The sequence below is a fragment of the Pseudochaenichthys georgianus genome, chromosome 23 (assembly GCF_902827115.2).
Source record: "Pseudochaenichthys georgianus chromosome 23, fPseGeo1.2, whole genome shotgun sequence".
Classification (NCBI taxonomy): Eukaryota; Metazoa; Chordata; class Actinopteri; order Perciformes; family Channichthyidae; genus Pseudochaenichthys; species Pseudochaenichthys georgianus.
In genome coordinates this window covers 3,171,886-3,187,246 of record NC_047525.1, presented here as the reverse complement: position 1 = coordinate 3,187,246, position 15,361 = coordinate 3,171,886, and the positions used below count along the sequence as shown (strand labels likewise).

At 43.8% G+C, this 15,361-nt stretch overlaps 1 pseudogene; it reads right to left on the bottom strand.

Annotated features, from left to right (window-relative positions):
* Positions 1 to 582: 582 nt before the first annotated feature.
* The window catches only part of LOC117439365 (dynein axonemal heavy chain 9-like), a 58,781-nt pseudogene continuing 44,002 nt past the window's right edge, over positions 583 to 15,361 (bottom strand).

Below are 15,361 nucleotides of genomic sequence, written 5' to 3'. Positions count from 1 at the left end.
CGGGTACCGTATCTGTGACATGACAAAGGGTCGCCGTGACAACGTGGTGATGAGATGTGGATAACTTTCCAGATAAAGACCATCCTGATACTCAAGTTGTGGTTTTCAATAAGTGAAAAAGAAAATTCAAAGTAATCACTACGATTTTAAAATCTCAAGTATTTAAATAGGTCCCCAAAAGCTTTCAAATGTAGTAGCAAAACCACAGTGATCCAGATCAGGATCATTTTAATTAGGCCTATAATTAAATGATATAATACATTTTATTTTTATAGCGCTTTTCTGAAACGCAAAGACGCTTTATATGCAAGCCTACCTCCAAAGCGTTATACTTCGGAAGTTAAACAAATTAGATAAGGCAGTGGATGGCAAAGTACCAGATTTCACACATGAATATGCTTAATATAGGTTATGGTGTTCCTATCACTGACAATGAAATCATGTAGTATTGTACTGTAATTTCCTAAAAAGTGAAATGCATTTGGGTGGAGGTTTTCATCTTATTTCTAATAGAAACATATTGAATGTGACTCAAATGGAGCATATAAACAAGAGAATAAACGTGCAAAAACAAAACTGGAGTTCAAATAACAGATTTTATTTTTATGCATTATCCTGGAGAATTCTTCGGCTGCCCACTCCTTCCACTGAAAACAGAATGGAATAATGTTAGTTACAGTTCCTGGTTTTGTCTTTCCGAAAAGCATAAACCATGTGAGAAGCAAACATCTTATAACTCAATTTATATAAGTAAATGTTTCATTTTCCATTTATTAACGACCACCACCATTTAGAAAAAGTGAACATAGAAATTAAAACAATAAAAACAATGAAGTTAAACAATAATTTGTTCCTACACTACTTCAGCTGCTTCAGAATAACAGCAGTGAAATATATAAGGTCTCCCTTGAAAAAGAGATCTATGATCTCAATGGGACCAATCTGGATAAATAAAGGTTTGAAATGAAATGAAATGAAAATAAGAGGACTGGTGGTAGATCTGGATGTTTTGCATTTGTTAAATATCATGTGTTTGTTCTCCAACATGGGACTACATCAGATGACATGAAGCCAAGTAACTGGAAGATATATACCATACTGGACAGGGCTCCCACTCTACCAACATTTCTGCTTTTCCCTATCAAGAGAAGAAAACAAATCTCTAATTAATAATAATTATAAAGCACATCATCATCATAAAGCACACCCTATGCATTACTTGTATTCCTGTCTAACCTTTCTTATTCTTTCTTTTATTACACTCCTGATGGGGAAAGTTTCTAGGCGAGTGTGGTAGGAGCAATCTGTGAACATCAAAGCAGGTTCCACATACAGTATTAGTCATATTAGAAATAAAATAAATACAACTATGAACACTTAAGTAGCAACCAGACTTGCCCGATGAAAAGTGACCACACTATTAACACTGGTCAGAAGTGACTGTATACATCATTGAAATGGAACCAAGCTGCTCTCAGTCCTAACATGGGATGCTTGTTTGAACGGCCATACCACTGCTGAGCCTGAGATGACCAAAGAGAATACAGACAATTAAAGCCCTTTGGATTTTTGGATAATGTATCAGTTATAGTTATTAGTCACAATATAGCATTGCTAACTCACTGAAGAAGCATCAATCACTGCGTGAACATGCACTTTGCTAAAGTACATGTCGATAGATTTATTAGAATACCAATCAATTTGACTCATGCAAATGTTTATAATCAGTCAAAATACTTAATACTGTTAACATACCTGACTTTTTCTTTTTGCCTCTAGGACCAAGTGCTGTGTCCCTCACGGACCCTGTCCTGACAGCTGTGGGTTGAAGAAGAAATATTATTATATACATACAGTGTACCAAGTTAAGCTTCAACTCAAGTCTCAAAATACATCCAACAGATGCAGCATCACATGATGCAATAGATGTTAGGTTCAGATATCTTTTTGTTATTGCGATGTAATTGAGGGTGATCTATGAAGTCCAGGTGTTTTGTTTTTTCTTGCCTATATAATTGACTCCATACATTATGTGTAAGGAATAGTTTGATAAATATTAACATGTTGTCCTGTAATGTTAAATGAATTTAACTTTGATTCAAAAACCTAAGTGTATTCCCCGTATGTTCATTATGGGACAGTGTCATATTGAAATGCAGTTCTTGAGTATAAAGTTTAAATATGCTGCATGACGTTGAAGTTTACCCCTATGGTCAGGGATTGCTTTAGGTAGACCACAATATTAATGATATCAACCTCTCGTACGATATATGGACATGAGCCAAATCATGTTGATGTAATCGACCGACTGCCCAGCGCTACGATGTGAGACCCTTTCTGTGTGCAAACAAAGTGACATAGGGGTTTTATTGTGTGATTAATCAAATGTATAGTAAGCCTGCTGTTGCTTTGCATTGTGTATGAAAAAGGTATAACCATAGTAACCACATGTCTGCTCAGGAATGAAGGACTGTATTTTTCTAAACATTTAATATTTATTTATATCCGAGTACCTAAGGATATACACATACCCAAGTATCCCATTTTCCTTTCATATTTGTGAAGTTGTAGGTGAAATTGTTATTTAGATTAAGCTATTGTTGTTATTATTATTTACCTATTGGAACAATCATTATTCCCAAAAATGCAAGAAGTGCAATTAGGTGTTTTGAGATATTGTAGAAGCATGACTTGTCAAGAAGTTACCAACAATAACTTTTTAGGAAAATATCGGAAAACACTCTTGACTTTGATAAATGTAAAAGCTGCAAATCTCAGAGAACAAATGTCACTGTGTGCTCTGCATGTGCTCTGCATGTGTGACCATTAAAGAGGGTTTCATCCCTCCCATTCGATCTATCTATTTTATTACCTGGCCCCTCCTTGGTGGTAGCCCGTCTCACATCATCCCGCTGGGGCTGCTCCTCCTGCCCCACCTCTATGATGGTGCACTGCTTCACGGGGGGGGGTATTCAGCACCTCCACCTGCACGGTGCTTGTCTCTGGAACCTGGCTCTCTGTGGTCCCTGCCTCTTGCCAGTTGTTTTCTGGTTCAGATGGGTCACAGGGTGTGAGGTTCAGCGTGACTCTCCCCCTGGCCAGTGGAGTCCTGTGTCCAACCTGTGCAAGTTAAACAAATGTTGGTCTTGACTTGCTTAAGACAAAGAGGTTAATTCATATATCTAGAAATAAGAAATACTGCGTGCTTAAGGTATGTTTCCAGACAGGGTCAAAAATATACTGTCATGTCATAGGACTGTGTGCAGTCAAAGTTAATAGCAGAGTAATAGTGGTATTTATCCAGTCAACCATTTATGGTTTTGTTTTTGCGATATTATTCTTCCGATTTGTGTCTACATTCCATGTCAATTTGTCGGTAGACAACATATAGACGTGTGCATGTATGTTCCCTTACATTATTTACATCCACACATTTTGTTCAGAATGTATGTGACTGATGCAAACGTGCAATCAAATAAGTAGCAAGTCGTTTTGGATAAAAACATCTGCTAAATGTAATGTAAAGGGACCTCTGGATGCACTGGATAACTGATTTTGTTTACAACCCGAGGAACATGACCTCAATACAGAACTGCCAAACTGAATATGTGGTCAACTGGGATCGTCTTCATGTATTGTGCTCTTACCATTAACCTCAAAATATTTCTCCCTTTTGGGCGTTGATAAAGGAAACAGTTTAGGAACTGTTTGCTAAAAGGAAATTGCTTAAGGGATGGCTCAAGCCTCGACATACATTTCAGTCATCAAACCTAACTACCTTGACATTAACAACTTTCAATTTGTATACAATAAATGAATGAGTGGTAGCACAATACCCCAAAATGGTTTTTCAAATTCAAGTAAACTTGCCTACCTATTTCCTGATAAATAACAGTTCAATGTCCACAAGTCCCCTCTGCAGAGTAAGCTATGTCTCATTAGGCTACATACTCAGTGTTTACAAATGTATTTATTGTATGTAGTTTGCTAAAATAATAAACAGTCAAACGTTGTCCATATCCCTAAATATTTTGCAATTACTTTCAACTTTTGTAATACTTTGCAGCTAAAGATAGTGACAGTTAACAGGTAGAAAGGATGTGTGTTAGTTGTCTCAGAAAAATATAGTTTGCCAAACCCAAATAAATGGCTCGAATGACTGCTTTCTGGCTGAATCACAGGATAAATACTGGATCAAGTTGTTGTCCCCAAGATTTGGATGGATTGAAAACAGTCGCTGTAAGTTGTTGTTAACTTAACTGACTTTAATGAGTTGATCCAAACTCATTCCATATAACTGTGTTGGTTATAAAGAAATGTTAAGCTCTCCATTGATACAAACATTTTGTGTACACAATACTGTGAACTGTGAAGATATAGTGCAAGCATCTCACCTTCACAAAGGTACTCATAAGTGCCTATCTTGTCAAGGTAATCCTGGGAATAGGCGGTCAGTGTGCAGCGAGGGGTTAGGATTTCACATTTGACGTCCTTCTTCCTGGTCTCCTTGCCAAGAAGCAGCACTGGTTTAAAGCCAATGGCATGGAGTTTCTCAAGCTGTAACAACAACAATATAACTACAACTATAACATTACTGATGACAGCATCTAGTTGTATGCCATTCATAAACCTCGATGCTGAGTTAAGCTTTTGCAGAATCATGTATTTACCAGGAAGGGTTACACAGTCGAAGCAGAAAATATTTTATAGACAAACACAAAATACAAAAGTCCCAGTTCAAACCCTGATCATCTTAAAGTTAAAGTACAATAAGATACAAATGTGTGACCACTCAACAATTAACAGTTAACACTTACAATGAGTATTGCATAATTAAAAATGTAACACAATCCAAGCATAGCTTGACACTGTTGAAATTGAAATTGCGTGCTGCGATGTAAAACGTTCCCGTATGTTGTGGCTGCAGTCGTAAGAGTAATATAGAGTAGTAACATACAATGAATTAAAGGTGGGGTAGGTAAGTTTGAGAAACCGGCTCGAGATACACTTTTTGTTATATTCCATGGAATGCTCTTAACATCCAGATAGCATTGAATATCTTCAGTGCTTTGACAACAAATCCATAAAGAAATGTCATCTGTGGAAGCCGTAGTAGTACTGTAAAAAGCACGACCAATCATCTGCTGGTTGGCCTACCTGCCTGTCAGCCTTCCATCTGTGCACAAACTTACCTCGTGCCCTCATTGGTCATGTGCACGTTCGTGTGTGTTGGAGGAGGGGCTCTGTAAGGAAGGGGCTTGCTGCTATGATTGGTGGAAGGGAGCGTCCAGTGTTCTGCAGAAGGAGGCCGCTCTGGTAGAGGCGCACCGGTTGGCTATGGAGAAACCAGACTTGGTGAAATTCTTACCTGGCTGGATTTTGAACTTCCTCTGGGTGTGTAATTTCCAGCCTGCTGACTACAAACGTCTCGGTGTGTTCCGTCTGGAGTCAACCCATGCTTCTGCCCCAGTTCCTGCTCCTGTCCAGGAGTCGTATTCTGGAACTCGTCTGGCTTATGGAGGTCCACGGAGTATTCAGGCGGCTGCTAAGAGGAGTCGCAAGGCCAAGCTAGCATACCCGAGCCCCAAGAGCCATGGTTCCAGCCCCAGTCCTGGCCCCAGCAACCATGGTTCCAGCCCTGGTTCCAGCCCCAGCAGCCATGGTTCGGGCTCCAGTACAGGTCCCAGAAGCCATGGTTCCGGCAACAGAACTGGCCGACACAGCCATGGTTCCAGCTCCAGTGCCGGCCCCAGCAGCCATGATTCCAGCCCCAGTTCTGGCCCCTGCAGCCATGGTTCCAGCCTCAGTCCTGGCCCCAACAGCCATGGTTTCGACTCCAGCCCCTCGTCTCCGGCCGACGCCAGCTCCCCGTGTCCTGTCGGCGTACCGGCCGACTCCAGCACCTCGTCTCCTGCTGGCTCTCCAGCCGACGCCAGCTCCCCGAGTCCTGTCAGCATACCGGCCGACTCCAGCACCTCGTCTCCTGCTGGCTTTCCAGCCGACGCCAGCTCCCCGAGTCCAGTCAGCATACCGGCCGACTCCAGCCCCCCGTGTTCTGTTGGCGAACCAACTCTCTCAAGTCACCCCTCCAGTTCCCTCTCGAGTCTCCTCTCGAGTCCACTCTCAAGTCTTCTCTCCAGTTCCCTCTCGAGTCCACTCTCAAGTCTTCTCTCCAGTTCCCTCTCGAGTCTCCTCTCGAGTCCCCTCTCGAGCTACCTCTCGAGTCACCTCTCAAGTCCCCTCCCGAGTCATCTCTCAAGTTTCCTCTCCAGTTCCCTCTCGAGTCTCCTCTCGAGTCCCCCCTCCAGTCTCCTTTCAAGTCACTCCTCCAGTTCCCTCTCGAGTTCCCTCTCGAGTTCCCTCTCGAGTCCACTCTCAAGTTCCCTCTCAAGTTCCCTCTCGAGTCTCCTCTCCAGTCACCTCTCGAGTTTCCTCTCGAGTTCCCACTCAAGTCCCTACTCCTGTCCCGTTGGAGATTCCGCTGGGGACCCTGCCAGCTCCTTGTCCTGTCCAGTTGGGGGTCCCGCCGACTACTCTCCTGCCGGGGGTCCTGCCAACCCTTTGTCCTGTCTCGTTGGAGGTCCCGCCGTCTACTCTCCTGCCGGGGGTCCTGCCAATCCTATGTCCTGTGCCGTTGGAGGATCCGCCGACTACTCTCCTGCCGGGGGTCCTGCCAACCCTGTGGCCTGTCTCGTTGGAGGCCCCGCCGACTACTCCCCTGCCGGGGGTCCTACCAACCCTTTGTCCTGTCTCGTTGGAGGTCCCGCCGACTACTCTTCTTCTGGGGGTCCTGCCAACCCTATGTCCTGTGCCGTTGGAGGTCCCGACGACTGCTCTCCTGCCGGGGGTCCTGCCAACCCTGTGTCCTGTCCCGTTGGAGGCCCCGCCGATTACTCTTCTGCCGGGGGTCCTGCCAACCCTGTGTCCTGTGCCGTTGGAGGCCCCGCCGACTACTCTTCTTCTGGGGGTCCTGCCAACCCTATGTCCTGTGCCGTTGGAGGTCCCGACGACTGCTCTCCTGCCGGGGGTCCTGCCAACCCTGTGTCCTGTCCCGTTGGGGGTCCCGCCGCCGACTCTTCTGCCGGGGGTCCTGCCAGCCCTATGTACTTTTCCGTTGGAGGACCCGCTGAGAGTCCTGCCAATCCCATGTCTTGTTCCATTGGAGGTCACGCCGTTACCTGTCTCGCCGGGGGTCCTGCCAACTCCTGGTCCTCTTCCGTGGGGGATCCTGCTGAAGCCTGTCCCACCGGCTCTGGTTCCTGTCCGGCCGACACCGGGTCCTGCCCGGCCTCCGGGGCTGTCCCGTCAGCGCCTTCCTGCCCGGCCTCCGGAGCTGTCCCGTCAGCGCCTTCCTGCTCGGCCTCCGGAGCTGTCTGGTCTTCGCTCTCGAGCCCGGCCCTCTGAGAGCCGCGGTCTTCGCCTTCAAGCCAGGCCCCCTGAGAGCCGCGGTCTTCGCCCTCGAGCCCGGCCCCCTGAGTGCCACGGTCTTCGCCCTCCTGCTCGGCCCCCTGACTCTTCCTGCCACTGCCTTCGCTCTCATGCTCGGCCCCCTGAGTTTGCCCGCTGTGGTCTTCGCCCCTCCATGGACTCTGCCTTGCCCCCGGGCCGTCCGCCCGAGATCCCTTCCTGGTCCTCTGCTATGCTCCTGGGCGGTCAGCTCAGTCCCGTCCTCCTGACCCCCTCCACCCACCCTGGTGGCCTAGTGATACGTCCCTCCTCTGGACCCCCTCCACCCACCCTGCTTGAGGTTTTGGACTTTTGTGTTCTTTTTTTGGGACGTCTGGGATCTGTCCCTTGAGGGGGGGGGGGTACTGTCACGATCTGTCTTTATGGTGTCTTGTCTAGATCTATTTTTGGTTTTCTGTCTGCATTTTGTCTTGTTTAAATCTGTCTGTGGTTCCCTGTCGTTAGTTTCCCTGGTGTGTCTAATTTAACCGATTGTGTTCACCTGGTGTCCCCGTGTTTTCTCCTCCCTCCTCACCTGTGTCTTGTTTGTATTTAAGTTCTGGTTTTTCTGTCTGTCTTTGTCCGTTCGTCTTTTGTTGGTGACTGTGTTCACCGGTGAGTGTTCTGTTTTGTCTGTTTCATTATCCTTGAAATAAAGGTTTATCGGCATTTGGGTCCTGCTTCCTTCACTCAACCGTGACAAGAATGGAACACAACATGGAAGTGAAGGAAGTGCTCTGTTTATTTAAATGTGAAAGTTAAATTAAAATAGTGTCCCTTGTCTGTGAAAGTTAAGATAAGAGTAGTTTTAAAATTGAAAGAAAAGAGAATATTAAATAATACCTTTGCAATAATATCTATATTTGAAGTTGATATCAAAGTGTATATTGGTTAATAAGATACAAACATCATTAAGAAATAAATGTATATAAAAAACATTCAACTTTATCCTGGCCCAATATATTGGCAAACAGTGTCAGTTCTTTGGTGTCAGCTTGGTGTGTCCGGGCCTTAAAGGAATGGTATGCTCATGACACTCATTTTTAAATAATTATCATCCGATAAAACAGACCAGTCTCTGCCAGTCTTTCTTTTTTTTTTTATCCGATGACATTATCAGTGATTTTAAACTGATTATATACCGAAATAACATCAACACTGTGGGCGCCGCCATTTTCCGGACGTGACGTAAACCATGCGTTTGGTTTTCGAGGACACGTTGATCTCCATGTTATTTACTGTAGTTTCTCTCTTCAAATATGCCTCACTGTATTGCGAAATATTGCCACAATTCTGATAGGAACAATCCACGGAACGCTTAGTTCCATCTGTTGCCAAAAGGTAAGCGTAAGAAGTACATTCAGAGGCAGTGGCTAGCGAAATGTGGCCGGCCCAAACCGAAAGATTCACAGGCTCATGTATGCAGCGAACATTTCAAATTTCCGGACGACTACTCTGAGAGTATGATCAAACATAACATGGGATTTATGGCACAACCATTACTTAATGGAGATGCAGTACCATCGGTCTTTCTGGTGTCATCACCGACCAGGACACCAGTTCGGCCAGTTGAGAAATCGCCCTCTGCAAGTGTGAAGCGACGGAGGAGCAGAAGTAGTGCTCGGAGTAAGAATAAGGTATGTTATAGCGCATTTCCATTGCAGCGGCTAGTCCCGTTTTAACGTCCTTTAGCGTCCAGGCCAGGACAGTTTTTGGTGGCCTTTCCATATAGCGTAGTACCGACTAGTGTGTATTTTCCCCCAGTTTTTTCCGGCCCCATAAAATCGTGATTCTATGGCCAGGGACAACGAAGCTGAGTATGCTAAACTAGAGAGGGAATCGCTAGCAAGGGTGGTACTACATGCATACATATAGTATCTTATATCATCTTCCTATTATACACACATGTATTTCCAAACATCTGGACTACCTATGTTGCAAATGTATTATCTCTTCAATTTACACACGGCATCTATTGCACGTCTGTCCGTCCTGGGAGAGGGATCCCTCCTCTGTTGCTCTCCCTGAGGTTTCTCCCATGTTCCCTTTAAACTGGGGGTTTTCTTCGGAAGTTTTTCCTTGTACGATGTGAGGGTCTACGGACAGAGGGTGTCGTATTGTCATACTGATAAAACATCAAAACTTCTTCCTCTGCTGACGAGTCCGAACTCAAATATTCAGCCATGTTTCCGTGTGTTGACAAAGTGAACGCATGGATGACGTCACGACCATCACGTGACTACTGAAAATGGCAAAAATGGCAGCGGCCAGACGGAATATAAAGGTTTTGATCAAAAAGAGCTATAAAATCATTATTTACCGGGGAATATCGCTGATTTCTTCAGGGTATGGTTTAAACATAATGTTTCACTAAATACTGAAGTTTTGATTAATTATCTAATGAGTGGACCATTCCTTTAACATACAGTACAAAGTGTCCATACCAAGACAATGGCTTCATCCTTGATGGAAGCAATGTTGTGGTTCTTCTTCCGCCCTGACACCCAACCCCCTCGCTTCTCATCAAACCTCTTGAGCTTCTTCTCAAGGCGCAGCTTTGAGAAGTGCCGGGTCCCCCGGCACTGTTTTTTGAGCACACTTTCTGCGAGGTAAGCGCAGCAGGGTGTGCTCTGTCAGCCACAGCCCAGATCTCTCCTCGGTTACAACCGGGTTAAAGGAGAATGTGGGGCAGCAGCTGCTGACCAGAAAAGCCGGTCAGGGGCAGTAGGGTGGAATGTTGTTGTACGACAGTGCTTGTTGTACGACAGTGCTTGTTGTACGACATTGCGCGTATACATCGGGGCTCCACCCACTGTACCCATAGAGTCCAGTAGAGGGCGGAGCCTGTGACAGATATAACGTTGGGTTACGTATTATAACCCTTGTTATATTAGCACAGGCGGAGCCCTCTACTCAGGGCACTGTCTGTCCTATTCCCCTCGCTGAAGAGAGGTGTAGGATGATAGTCAGGAGGCGAGGCCTCCTTTTATACGGTGTGATGCGCGCGCATTCAGGTAGGCCCGCCCAAGGTCGGCTACGTCTATAGAAGTCTGGGAAAATGCTCGCAGGGTAAGGTAGTACCCATAGAGTCCAGTAGAGGGCTCCGCCTGTGCTAATACAACAAGGGTTACAATACGTAACCCAAAGTTTCATTTATTTAGTTGGCACCTCATTCCTTAAAACAGAAGCTTCAGATTGCTTATAATAAGAGGAAATATATGTTATGTAAATAAGTTATTGAGCTTTTTTCTTATCAACTTCGATTTGTTGTTAGAATGTGGGCTTATAAACACATATATGTTTAAGAAGTACAATATAAGACATGCACAAGTTTAATTTGTGGGCCATATTTTATTATACTTTTTCAATTAGCTGAGGACCGATTAAAAATGGCCCTGGGTCCGCATTTGGCCGGCAAACCACCTCTGCAGGCGACGCATATGCAGTAACCCCCACGGTACCACGAGGTGAGCAGCCGCCATGAGACCCAGAGTCTGCATAAAGGTCAAAGCTGTCACAGTTGCCCCCTGTCGCAGCCTGCAAACTGCCTGAAGCAGGCATGCTCTCTGACAGGGTGGCACGTAGTCTGCCTGCATCGAGCAACATCCCCAGATACTCCACCTGCTGGTGAGGTATGGGACTGCTCTTCTTCCAATTGACCGCAAATCCCAACTTGGTTAGGTGTAGGATCAATTGGGCTGTGTGGAACATCTGCCCATTCCCTGGACCTGGCCATGACTATGAGGTCGTTGAGATAAAATAAAACCCTCATGCCATGGTCGCGAAGCGGCTGAAGCGCTGTGGTCACACATTTGCTGAACGTGCATGGGGACAGGGAGTAGCCGAACGGTAGTCTGTTGTACTCGTAGGCTATCCCCTGGATGGCAAAACGCAAATACTTTCTGTGCTTTGGAGCTGGTAGGCCGTGCAGCTATGGTACCTACACCGGCCCCGCCTCTCTCACTAAAATGCCGGCACATTTTACAAAACACACCTTGCTAATGCTATACTCCAAGAATGTGTACTTGTCATACCAGTGGGCAGCGAAGCTCCTTTTCTTTTGTCCGAAAAGTGTCTGAGGGTAGGCTACTTTATGAATTTTGGCTGTATAACCTGCTGTGAGGATGATGAGTGTGGTGGTTCCGGCGGCGGCGACTCTGTTCTTACTCTTTTAAAAAAACCTGAACATCGATTGTTGTGACATCGTTAGTGAGCGCGGTATATTTGTTGTGTCTGTCCAGTCCACTGTCCTCCTTCGTCTGCGCGCGGCCGCGAGAAGTTCTATGATGTGTTTGCTCCCGCGCTTCGACTATGAGTTCAGGCTGATTACGTTAATTAATGTTGCTTTTAATTTTATTATTTTTGAAAGGGAAACACATGTTTGCTCTTATTTTATTATTTAATTGTTAATTTTGATCAAAAATGTTGGAAACTATATTTTCGCCCAGTCATTTTTGATCAATGAATGGGTGGGCCCAGTCCCAGAGTGGGTGGGCCTAGGCCCAGTAGGCCCACCCATAATGCCGCGGCTGGCTGTGACTCTCTTTCAAAAAGTAATGGCCCATTGGAATGTGACAAAACTTCCCCTCTGTTCTCCAGCAGTGGTCTGAAAGGGTCTCTGGAAAAATCAAACATTTAATTAAAGTTTTAAAACAGTGACAGGGTCCAAAATCAGAGGTGGAAGAAGTATTCAGATTATTTACCTATGTAAAAATACATATAAGTAAATGTATGATATTACTTAATAATACACATTACTGTATAATACGTGATAATGTATGAGTTGATTTACTTCGATCTACTGTACTGGGTAAAAACACCACAACAATATTACAAATAATATACTGCATATTAAAGCAAACTATTGTAAAGGTAAAAGTATGAGCATAAAAAATGAAGAAGTGTAAACATTTACATTATTATTATGATTATTTAATATATAAAGACTATATATTATTGAATTACAATTAAGATAATAAGATTAGATATACTTTATTTGATATAGAATATTGTTTTTTCGTTATAGTAGCCTGTGAAAACCATAACAAATAAGTGATTAGATGCTACAGTATTCAGCAAACACAACTGCAGAGCTGCAAACATTGCAAACAGACTAAGGTCTACAACACCCAGTTGTCTTTGTGTATTTGTGAATGAAGCGCCATCTCATGGTTAAATCCTGAAATTGAACAAATGGAGAAATTTGGCAACGCCCTCTCAGGAAATAGTGGGAGGGCTTTAATCTACCAGCCACTGGGATCCGCTGGGTTTTTGGTTGGAATCCGCTGGGTGGAGTCCTATCTGGAGTGCTACATCTGTATACTGTGAGCTGCGCGCGCATTCAGGTAGGCTCGCCTTGATTGGCCGGCTACGTTTATACTACTTGTGTGTGAACGCTCGCGTAACATTGATGAGAGTAGTACCCATAGAGTCCAGTAGAGGGCGGAGCCTGTGCGATATAGAACAATTAACTTCTATGGCTAAATCTGGCACATATAAATGGGGTAACCAAGTGCTCATGTTGATTGATGTGCATTGTCCCCTCTTTATAAAATAAATATAAACCAGTCTGGTTTCAAGGCAGGTCACTCCACAGAAACTGCCCTCCTTGCTGTCACTGAGGAACTGCACACGGCTAAAGCAGCCTCCCTCTCCTCTGTCATCATCCTTTTGGACCTGTCTGCTCATTCGACACGGTGAATCATCAGATCCTCCTTCGCACTCTCCAAGAACTTGGAGTTTCAGGCTCTGCACTTTCCCTCATCACCTCATACCTCAAAGACCGCACCTACAGGGTTACTTGGAGAGGGTCGGAGTCCGACCCTTGTCAATTAACTACAGGGGTCTGGAAAAGATTGTCCCACTCTTGACCTAACAATCAACATCGGCACCTCTGTTGTTTCCCCGACTGAGACTGCAAGGAATCTGGGTGTGACCCTACAGATGTAGCACTCCAGATCAGACTCAAATGGGTGTGTCCCAGTCAAAAGCCCAGCGGATGCTAGTGGCTGGGGGTGTTGCCAAATTGCTAAATTTCCCCATTTGTTCAATTACAGGATTTAACCATGAGATGGCGCTTCATTCACAAAATACACAATGGGTGTTGTAGAAACATCAATATTTTAGATCAAATAAAGTATATAGTTTGCTTTATGCAGTATATTTCTTGTAATATTGTACAGTAGATTGAAGTAAATCAACGTATACATTAAGATAAGATAAGATGGACCTTTATTAATCCCGTGGGGAAATTCAGTAGTTCAAACAGCAACAGGGTGAGAGTGAAAAACAGGACAGCACAGATTCACACAGATTAATAAAATCAAAAATAAGATGAGCGATAAAAAATAATAATAATAATGAGAAACTATGAAATAAGAAATGAATGAACTAAAATGTAATTATCATATCATATATTATAATGTATTGTATTATTAAGTAATATCATACATTAACCCCATTATAGCAGATGCCACATTGAATGGATGAACACATGTATGCATCAATAATTACAACAGAGTATGTCTAAATACAAGTTGTAAAAATACTTATGTGTATTTATGTCGAAAGTACTGGCTTGAAACTATATGCCAGTCTTTGTTTCATGCAAAAATACCCAATAAACACGGACATACGATGATATAAAGTTAATACAGATATATTTCAGAAGTATGAATAATGGAAGCACATATTTGAATATCTTCGCCGTATTTTATCATTTTATGAAACGGAAAATACTGGAAACTGTAGATTCTGCTCAACAGGATGTATTTACCAGGGAGGGGGTGAGGTAATCAGGTAAACGGAGTGATACGAAACGAGACGAAGGGGGACGGCGGGAACCGAAGAGAGACGGCGGGAAATGGAGAGAGACGAAGATATACGAAGACAGGCGGCGGGAGACGAAGAGAGGCGGCGGGAGACGAAGAGAGGCGGCGGGAGACTGCGATTGAAGTAAAGTGACAGACAAACATTGAGAATTTAGATATAGTTAGATAGATTTAGAGTTTTGAAGACTCAACTATGATGAAGAGAACTCTGAACGTGAGTCAAGCTTTAAGCTTGTTTTTTGACATGGAGGAGGAGGAATCTGTGATGTTGCCCTCTGTGTCGTAGTTGACAGAAACCGCTTTGAAGTGTGGCACAGATAAAGACAGAAAAAACAGATTTTTGTACATAATGTGTATATATATATTTGTATTATATTTATAATAACACTTTTGCCTTATCAGAATGAAATCCCATGCTACCTCAATCAAACTTTCACATTATCATAGTCACATCCCATGTATATATTTCCAGCTTTTAAATGGTTTCGTTGTGTATGTTTGTGTTATGAAAAATAAAATCATTTTCAAAATCTGTTTTTACGTTTTTGTTGTGATTTTGATCACCTACATCCAAACGAAATAAATATAATTAATTATGATGAATACGTTAAGTCTTGTTAATTGTTTTTCACTTTTATTAAATGTTTGATATTTCCGGTGGAAATGGTGGACTATCGGACATTCAAAATGCAGCATATTTCCCCCAAGTGTCTGTCAAAATGCATTTTACGTTTCTAACTTGCAATATCAACAGAAAAGCGATCTCCCTGTCTCTCTCTGTGTGCGGGGGATCACAGGAGGGGGGGGGGGGGAGAGCTGTGGAATGTGACTCCACACATTCCGATGGCCAATTAGTTTTAAACAAAGGGTCCCCAACATACAGCATAGGAAACATGGGGGATTGGAGCTTTTTTAAGGGACAGCATCGCCCTGAGATCTATGCTGCTAATATGTTCATGGCCATAACGCCATTTGTAACATATGGGAGAATGGTGAAAATAACCAACTGGACTGGGACCAATGGGAAAATGCCTCTTCCCCTCAATGTGAAGCAAAAATATTGAGTCCTATGTTTCCAATCGGTT